The sequence below is a fragment of the Trachymyrmex septentrionalis genome, unplaced genomic scaffold (genome assembly GCF_001594115.1).
Source record: "Trachymyrmex septentrionalis isolate Tsep2-gDNA-1 unplaced genomic scaffold, Tsep1.0 scaffold9, whole genome shotgun sequence".
Taxonomy (NCBI): domain Eukaryota; kingdom Metazoa; phylum Arthropoda; class Insecta; order Hymenoptera; family Formicidae; genus Trachymyrmex; species Trachymyrmex septentrionalis.
Window position 1 is genome coordinate 3,195,386 of NW_017306091.1, and position 10,363 is coordinate 3,205,748.

Consider the following 10,363-nt stretch of genomic DNA (forward strand, 5'->3'; position numbering starts at 1 on the left):
TCGAGACCGATGATTAAATCTACGATTTTCTATAGTAATGTATGAATAATTGGAATTTATGTCAATATAAGTCGTAATAATGTAATTTCCGAACGTATTTCGATTTATTTTATTTCCAATAATTTTTGTAACTTCGTCGTTGACAAATTCCGCATCAATAATCATATTTATATTGCATTAAACTTTCATATTATAAGATAATTATACAAAATAAGAAAGAAAAAAAAAAGGATGCAGACGAGTTATAAAACGCCTCGACAAACATACCGATAAAAAATAATACTGAGGTTTCACGAGCAGTTATAAAACAGTAGCGGAACGAGTCGATCTTAGAATTATCTTCTGCATATTCCATTCGAGAGAGAGAGAGAGAGAGAGAGAGAGAGAGAGAGAGAGAGAGAGAGAAAGAAAGAGATAATTTCACGCTTGGTTGACCACTGTTTGTATATTCGGAAACCTGCTTACGCAGCCTTGACTTTATGAACGCCATACGTGATATGGCCGCTTCGCAGGTTAACATTACCTGCAGAATGATTAGAGTGATTCGAATGCACTTGCGTGAAGTTCATTCCAATTATATATATATATATATATATATATATATAAAATCTCAAATAGTATTTGTCATTTATTATAATTATTAATGCGTGCATAAAATTACAAATTACATTCTTTTTCACAAATTTACGAAAATTTACTCCATTCCCCTCTGTTTAGTTTTCATCTCATCATGTAAAATTAAATCTGATTTTATTAAGCTAAAATCCGTCTGCCATTCGAATCTCATTTGGCAAAAAAAAAAAAACACACAAAAAAAAGAGAAAATATCGTTCTATAAAATGACTACATATTTAATGAAATAGGGATTTGTGCGAGTTGCTAATAAAAGATTAGCATAGCGTAACGACATTTGTGAGATGTACGATTGAATATATTTCAGTTAAACCACGAAGCGACCTTCTCTTCTTTTACCTTCTCTTATTTTACCTTCTCTTCTTTTCTCTCTCTCTCTCTCAATGAATACAATACGACGTGACGTCGCAGACAAAACGCGCGCGCGCGAAACAATGAACTCCGAAAAAAAAAAAGGAAGCTGAATTTGACGGAGCGAGAGACCGGTAAAAACCTGCGCTGAAAGCAAGAGCAGTTTCTCCAAGTCGCCAAACGAATCACAAAGTCCCTCGAATATTCATTTCTGTGATTTTCGACACGTCTCTCTCTCTCTCTCTCTCTCTCTCTCTCTCTCTCTCTCTCTCTCTGTCTCTCGGTAGAAAAATTGCAGAAATTATTTTCACGTTTTATGCAGTTATATATTAATGCTTTCATTTCCCCTGATTTTTATATATCTTTTGGAATAAAAATAATTAGATATTTTCGTAACTCTATTTTCTCAATTACTATTCTTAATTTCATTCAGTAAATAACTCGATAGAAACTACCAATTATTAAGCATTGACAAATTAGTGACTAACACACCGTAATGCTATATAATGTTAGACACCTAATAACATATTATTTTACATTTACATAGTAAAAAGGATATTTGCATTTATAAAGTTACAATCGGCTTTGAGTGCCAAAGTTATATGGAAATGTTACGCACAGCAACTCGAATATTCGTTCGATAAGACACGCTGAGGTAATCTTACACTGTTAATTTCGCTGCAGCTGACGCAGGAAAATTCCGCACGCTCGCAACTACGACAGCCACGCGGAAATGGTCACAACTCGAGATTTTCATGTGTCACTCGGGTTGAGACATTCATGCGATACAACTCGCAATGCTATGCTTGAAGTATTGCGGCAATTCTGTCTCGGAAATCGTGTAAGTGCTTTTCCTGCGTGAAAAAAACTCACTGTTCAAAATAAAGTATCGCGATACCAATTACTTTTTGCTAAATTTATAATATTTCTATATGTTGGGTTTCTCGTTTCCAAATATTTTTCATTACTTTTTTTTTTTTATAGAAACCTTCCTTTTTAATAAAAATCTACGAGAGAGGACACACATTGAATGTCCCTTTCTCTTTCTGTTCTTTTCTAATCTATTTCCCTCTCTTTATACTTAAAAATTGTTAAAAGATAGCGGACCAATGAAAAGTAACTTTCTCGTATCCAGACTCTTATTGGAAAGTCTCTACATTTTTGTAGTTGATATAATTGCTCGAATTTTTTTTTTTTCCTCTTCTTTTTAGTTCATATAGCACCGTCAAAAATCCGGAAAATCGACAATTTCTTTTATTATTCTCGCTTGCTCGCGTTGCATTCTGTTGCCGCTTAAGTTTGGAAAAACACGTGGCGACAGCCCCGACGACATGGCTGATGGTCGTTGCGAACGGAACGGCCCCCATTTCGAACACGGGGCGATTAAGTAACGAAGCACGCTCGTCCCCTTCCCTCCTTCCTCTCACTCCTCCGTTCACCCCGTGCACGAGAATAAATTCACCCTGTACGGGTCGCGCGGAGATCGATACGCACGATTATTTCGGGAACTCGCCCCGTTGTCGCTCCCTCGAGAACCGACAAGCGGCAAAGCTTGGGAGGTGAGCGAGCGAGCGAGCGAGGGAGAGCGATCGAAGAGAAAGAGAAAGAGAGAGCCCTTCTTCTCGCTCTCACTCCCCTTTCTCTCCTCTGAAACAGCGAAGGCTGCGCGAGAGATGGGAACGCGCGGGGAAAGCAAACGCTCAGGAAAGATCGAGCGAGCACGTAGCGGCGACGACGACGACGACGACGACGACGCGTGCGGCAACGTTTTTTTTTTCCGGATCGATTCCCGTCGTCGAAACGCGCGCGTCGCAGGTCATCGCGGCGACACGGTTCTTTGTCCTTCCACGACGCGATACCTTTTGCTCGCCGAGTCGTCTTCTCGCGCGAACGAATCCGAGGCTCCCACGATACGAACGTCATTGCGTGACCGAGCTGGGGGGTTCTCTCCCGGTAATAAGGGACTAAAAATCATCCGAAGGCGTAACTACGGAGCGGCGACGGCGGCCTCCTCGTCCTGCCCTTTGTAACTTCGATCAATTTAATGAAGACGAGAAAGGGAGAAAGAGAAATGCGCGTACAACGTTAGCGTTTACACTGGCGATAATTGTACAGTTATTTCATTTATTTGTGAACGCTAGTAAACAACTCGTATTACGATTACGTGCCGTTTTTACGTGGAAGTAGAGACAACATTTTCGCGTTGGAGTATCATATTAAAGTATCATATGATAAGAGCGATAAGTTTTACAACGCTTCTCCTCCTCCCCCCCCCTCCCCCCTCCCCGTATAATCCCTTTGTGCACGTTCATGCATTTCGAAATTAATACGAGGAACTTTTCTAGTGGTTAAATAATAAAGTTAGAACACGGCTATTCCTCAAAACTCTCCGTCCGAATATGTTGTACTGACACACACTTATGGAAGATGAGGGTTTCATCGAAGCCGTACAAATCTCCTCTATCCGAAACGCCAATCTTCTCTAACGAGCGAATTGTAAACCACAATCGAAACGTTATGTCCAATTTCTTTAACGTATTCTCAGCATGCATGTTATTTGACAATTATTTGGTAAGGAGAAAGGGGATCGTCAAAGAAACGCGTATGACGCTCGTCGTAATCTCGTCGGATTTATAGAGCGTAATGAAAGACTGCCGGATACCTAAGTTAAGAAACGCTCGAGGAATTCTTTGTTACAGCCTTCAATCTCTTGTGATTCCCCCCTCCATGGAAAATAATTTCTTAATTTCTTCTTAATTTTGACAAAATATGTAAACCGGTGCGAGATATTAAGTTTCCGTTTTTCAAAAACACAGCTCTAATATCTTATCGCGATTACGGAGGGGGAGTCTTCTATCGCTTACTTATAGTGGATTCATGAACATTATAAATATAGTATATAATTACAGTTTGTAACAATGAATAAAATTATTTTAAAAGCCTTATTCACACACAAAAGTGATATCTACCGTTCCGATGACAAAAGTTAACATATATTGTAAAATGAATCGAGTCATAAATACGTCTTCATTCATAATGTGCTAGCTAGTAGACTTGACGATTCATGGTTTCTTTATTCATGTATGCTAATTGCGGAGTACAGATTACGCCAGTCACGAGATTCGGTAGATATATTGAACTAATCGAATGCAACAGTCGATATCGATTCTTATACGTGCGTATATATTATCGAACGTGTGTTTTAAATTGTATTTATAATTATATAAATAATTAGACATTATCAGACGATTACAGAGACGATTTCATAATTACAAATAGCAATATTTGCAAGTGGAATTTTTCCCTCAAAACATCTCATATTTCCACATATTTTTCGAATTCGTTGACCAAGAGGAATCGTATAGTTCCTGTGAATTAAATTTTCGACGATCGTATAAATAGAGAAAAATGTGTAAATGAATAAAGATTATTTCCGCAAGTGAAGATAGATATCATTTTCTCACGTTTACATTTAAATAGCTGACAATAGGAGACAATAATTAATTAATTTCAAACTGTCAATTGACGCGCTATAAGAAAGTCAACATTCGATAACGAATTCACGTGCATTATTAAATCGCGTCACATACGACAATCGAGTGCAATGCTTGTAGATTCGGATATAGGGAGATCTCTTTGTCGTCGATCACGAAGGCCAACGTACATTACACGTCGCCACTTTTCATAGCCGATAAATATCAGCTGCGTCCACCATGGCGTTCCTCGCCTTTGGCGATTAGTCACGTTTCGATTTCGTGAGACGATCGACTGCTGCGTGAAATGGGCCGCCTGCTAAGCAACGCGTTTTAAACGGCCGTTCATGGCCTGCGAATCTACTACGGTCCACGTAAATTTTCGTTTCAACAAGCTCTTTCGTGTTTACTCGGGGCTTGACGCTCCATTATTGTAAAAACAATTATTTAATCTTGGACAATATATATATATATATATATTAAATAGATTAAAGTATTATACTTTTAATAACATAAAGAAATTGATACAAAGTTATAATTGATTTCTTACAAACCGGATAATATCAGTATGATTGAATGATAACATTTATATTCCGCGTATCTGAAGCAATTGCATTATCAGTCAGCTGTTGAGCAAGTGATTAATAATCGTGTCGTTGTGCATTTATTTGTGCGAACGACTTCACGATTGAGATATGAGACGCGACGTGTTTTCCAACCACGTACCTTCCAGAATTCAGGACAGAAAATCGACAACGCACCGGAATCGTCCATCATCGAACGACGAGATGTTCAGTGAATTTTTCTGTTGCTATCGCAGCGCGCGTCGTGGAGCTGTAAAGCAAGCCGTCGCTGTGCGTTGATTACAACGTGAACGCAATTTCCAACGAAAACTTCAACTGAATGGGAGATTACAGTCGCGCGCGGCCTTCTGTCACGTTATCGACCGCTTAATCACCACCAAGGCGCACCTATCACCGATAACGTGCGGTCTGTGTGCGTGGCTCCGTATATTCCTCCGACACGACAAGACGCGACCTTCCCGGGGCCGACAAAAACAAAAAGGAGATCGAATTTAATAACCTAAAGACTAAAGACGTATAGAACACACGGACTGCGCCATCCGTGTGTAAAATTGATCGACACAAATGAAAGAGACAGAACGCAAAGATGGCCAGTCTCTATCTCTTACTGTTCAACCAATCGTCTTACGTTGGAAAGACGTGAAGATTGGATGTCTTCTCTCTTCTCTCTCTCTCTCTCTCTCTCTCTCTCTCTCTCTCTCGTTTTTCTTGACTATTTTTGATACGCACCATTTAGATATTCTCTTTACCAAGACTTGACAAATATTCCAGACAAGTGTCTATACGAATCGTCCACGTTTGCTGAATATTTGAGGAATGAAAGCATCACCTTTTTTCGCGAATCGAAACGCGTTTCGTCGTCAATGGAAATCTTCTCGTATAAAATACGACTTTTCATTTCTTTACTTTTACTAACAACAAGTTTGAAACATACTAGCTCCCATTCTACTTAACGACTCGCTATCATAGTTGCAAGGTTAATTCGATATCGCCGCGTCATTGTGAGGCCTATGAAAAAAGAAAAAAAGAAGAAAAGAGCGAGAACACACAAGGCGAGTCTCTCAGGCTGGAGCGACTCACGATACCGATTACGATTCGCGACCGAGACAAACATCGATCGGACGGGCAAGGTAATCGACGATATACCGTGTGTACTCATCGATCAAACCGCAGCAGTGCGCTTCTCCCGTGTTAAGCTAGATCCATAGCTAAACAGAAGTGTGTACGGTTCACGCACGGTTTATGGATTATGCATAATCTACATAGATCATGTAATAAGAACGTAGACGTTGCTCACCCGATACAGCAATAGCGAACGGCATCACGTTACAGAGCTTTATGCGAATCGCAAACTTGCGGAATTTCCGGCGACAAAGTTCTTCTCTATTTGTTTCGGGTACATAAAATCCGTGTGTGTACGTGTGAATACACAAAACGGTTTTATCGCTACAAATTATTCATACATTTATTACGTCGTTTAATTTAATTTAATTTTTTTTATTTAATTAATGTACACGTATACAATTTTAATTACTTTAATTATTTACACACACACACACACACAAACACACACAAATGAAAGTGAAGTCACTGTCAATGTGCTGTTTGACCTATTTCCTGACGGAACTCATGTAATTTATCAATATTAGAAACACGTTGATAAACGTTACAAACACACGTTTTTACTTTTAACAAACGTGCAAAGTTCATTCTTCCAACTTGTTTATTTCGATACTCACTCGCATTATCCGAAATATAAACTTATTTCACTGTCAATCAAGTGAGCGCTAAGAATGAAATATCATAAGAAGAAAGCTGCGAGGATGAAGTAGTCGTTACTAAGCGAGTCGATCGTTCTCGAAGCGTTCCCTGAATTTCCCTTACGAGCGCGTCGAGATTCTTGCGTTGAACGTTCCACCGGGGAAAAACGAGAAAGAGAGAGAGAGAGAGAGAGAGAGAGAGAGAGAGAGAGAGAGACCCGATCACAACTTCTCGACTGTCGCAAGAAGTGCCCTCGCAGCTCGCGAAACGGCGCGCATCTCTCGCTACTTGCCGCCCGATTTAGGTCGTTAACGGTAAAACGCCGCAAGGAAGCCGCTCGCGAAACCGAGGCAGATCCGTTACCGATGACGGCTCTCGATTTTGCCGGCTTAGTGAGAACGACGAACAAGAATTGTACGCCTGACGGCGTATTGTCTTTTTATCGCTCGACATTTCAGAAATAAATATTTCCAGGAAAACTAATGAAACTTAAACTCTCCGATAGTCTAATGCGAATTTTTACTCTTCCGCCAACAAAAGGGATCTTCGGCGAGGAACAGAGGAAATCTTTTACTGTTCTGGAGATTACAAAAATTCAAATATCTTGTCAAAACTTTGACGAGTTCTTTGTCACCTTTCTATCTATAGAAGTCACAGATTGTACTTTACTTCATTTATCTACCAGAATTCTCGCAATCTCTCACAGAATCTTACAAACATAAACGATACCTTTAAACATTTGAAACAATTTACAACCGCCGAATGTCAATGCCGAAGGTTAAAGCCTTGTGTTCTAAAAATAAAAAAAAAAAAAAGAAAAAGACCGTCAACTTGAATTGAATTATTGCAGTACAGTGAAAACGACGCAAGGTTCGATCTAATAAGAAAAAGAGTCACTTTGTCCTAGAATAAATCTGCAGTACCGCAGTGACGTACTATATACAAGTATGTATATGTGTAATACAAGAATCAACCTCCTTGCCCTTCAGACTATTTCAGATCCGTGTTACAACGGCGGATGCATAATAATTCGGTAATGCCGGGCTTCCGTAACACACTTTGCTGCACGTAACGCTTCGCGGGTTACGTAAGTGCGGAAAAGCGTTAATCAGAGCCGATATACGATCGACGATGGATTACGCGTCCACGTTGATTGCTTCTCGCACGGCTTCTTCCACGAGATTTCTACCGCGATCCTTGCCCGCGCACGAAAAGAGAAAAGCAGCCGGAAAGATTTCCAGCGGGGAACCGAGCCGCGGGATCGCCAACGAAGCCGCGTTTTTCTCGCGCGACGCGTCTAATTACTCACCTCGCTTCCACGCGCGCCGTTCCCTCGAGGACGAGCCTCCTCGAAGGACGCGCGAAACGATCCGTTACGCCATTGCATTACCGGCATTAACGAAATTACTCGATATCATTTGATGACTTTTGCCTCGCACTGCGCCTGGGAATATTTAGAATCCCTCCCATTAAATGTCGCTTAGCGTTAACCGTGGCCAATTTAATTCTCACCTCCGCATTTTTATCAGGTTGCAATTTTACCGAAAGCTGCGAAATAGCGATAATAAATCGACGTACCTACTCGAACTAGCCGGTCTGCAAGGTATTTACGTGATACTTGGCAGTAAATGTTAAAATAGGAAATTGTACAGAAATTATCCAAACATATTATTTTTGTCACATGGCTTGACACAAAAAATGCCTCGACTAATAGCACTTACTAACGACTTAATTTATTTCAGACTCTTCGGCCTGCGTACGTGTGTGTGTGTGTGTGTGTGTGTGTGTGTGTGTGTGTGTGTGTGTGTGTGATATAGAATAATTTAGAAAAAAACAAATGAACCGACAGATTGGAGTTAAACAACATCTAAAGTGTCTGGAACGCGCGAAAGAGACGAGGGAGAAACGAAAATAATGTCCTGTTTCTCTTTTTCTACGAGTACTTTTCGTTCACGTGCACTACCGTATGAATGCGTAATGGAACGACCGAATGCATGCGCTACGATGGAAATGCAAACATACATATTTCACTTGCAGTGCGTGCATTCGTTCATTCGTTCGTCCTTTCCTTGACGTCATCATATAGCATAATGCACATGGGTGACAAATAATCATTTGTTTCACAGGAAAAAGTGACTGCGAAAGTTATGCATTCGCTACCCTTATTTTTCTTTAACGCTTCAATATTCTACTAGATAAATGATGCTGCATTTATCGGAACGTAGTCACGATCGCGAATACCGCTTACTTGCTTGCACGCCGATCTTTCATTTTGCTTCCCGTGATTCATCTCTTCTTGAAAGAATTTTAATGAGTACCGAGAGAGAGAGAGAGAGAGAGACATGTACGAAATTTTAATAAATATTTGTTTCAATAGTTGAATATTTACTAAATGCAAACATTTTTTTTATTTTATTTTAGTACAAGAATGTATTGATTCGATTTAATTATTATATTTTTGTATTCAGCAAATATTTATGTTCCATAAATCAATGTTACGTTAGTACTATTGAAACAATTTTTTATTTTTCAAATTTAGTGTACTCATTAAAATTCTATCAATTGCTGTTCAAATTAAAAAATGCTGCTCCATTTAGAGTTTCCGAAAAAAATACTTTATTTTCCGAAAAGTTGCTAATTTTAAGCTGTGTCACTTCCATCAACATAGCGAATCATCACATTTTTTGAGATTGTAAGATAAATTTAAATAGAATGTAAATTACCGTCTATTTGAAATCGTTAACGTAACGTTAATTTTAAAACAACTTTTCGAATTTGCTCTACAAGCTGATTCATAAACTGACGTTATTCCGCCAGTTGCTCCGAGATTTTGATTCGACGAATCAAGAAGTCCGCGATAGAGATCCTCAAATTAACCGAATTATAATTCTGTTTCACTTCGTTTGGTATGCGTAAAGTATGCGGTTGAGAAACCGCGTGACGACGATACGCAAATATCGCGACGAAGTTTTCGATTGTAAAAAGGACCGCGGTGGTAGTTATCGCTATTACGAAAGAACAAAAAAAACGCTCACCGATATCTCGCTGCGTCGTGCAAATATCGCGTCGCTCTTCGCGACCGGCACGTACCTCAACCGAAATAACTCGGAGCACTATCTTCGTAACGTTTCGACGAATTCGCGGGATGGCGCGAGACGACCGTAAATCGTCAAGGTGAGCGAAAGAGAGATGAAGAAAGGAAAAAAAAAAGAACAAGAAGAATTACACTTTGTACAAAAACTCACAGGAGAGAACTTTCTGTAGCAGCGCACAACGTTCCGGATTCTCCTTCCCACTCTCCTTGGACTCCCGCGAGGTCGTCGGGGCCGTTTACTTCTGGAACGCACAAACGCGCCGTGTCACCTTCCGCGTTTTCACGAGAGTTCGTCGTCGGGCATCACCGTCGGCCGCTCTCTCACTCCGTGGGATTTCCACACGCCGTGCCGTGCCGGCCGACGAAAACCGAAATGGGAACGTCGGGTCGAGTCGGATCGCGTCGCGTCGCGTCGCGTCGCTTCGCGTAGCGTCGCGCCGCGCCGCGCCGCGTCGTTGCGTGGTGTT

The 10,363-nt window shown here is 40.4% G+C and overlaps 1 protein-coding gene across 20 annotated transcripts in view; it reads right to left on the minus strand.

Moving 5' to 3' along the window:
- The window catches only part of LOC108755870 (bromodomain adjacent to zinc finger domain protein 2B-like), a 162,561-nt gene extending 152,198 nt beyond the window's left edge, over positions 1–10,363 (minus strand). For 18 of the 20 annotated variants that reach the window (XM_018499239.1, XM_018499236.1, XM_018499245.1 and 15 more), the window contains exon 1: positions 10,048–10,362. The gene's annotated coding sequence lies outside the window, so the exon portion shown is untranslated. Of the gene's footprint in view, positions 1–10,047 lie in introns of all 20 variants that reach the window. The other 2 variants (XM_018499228.1, XM_018499232.1) reach the window with 1 other exon arrangement.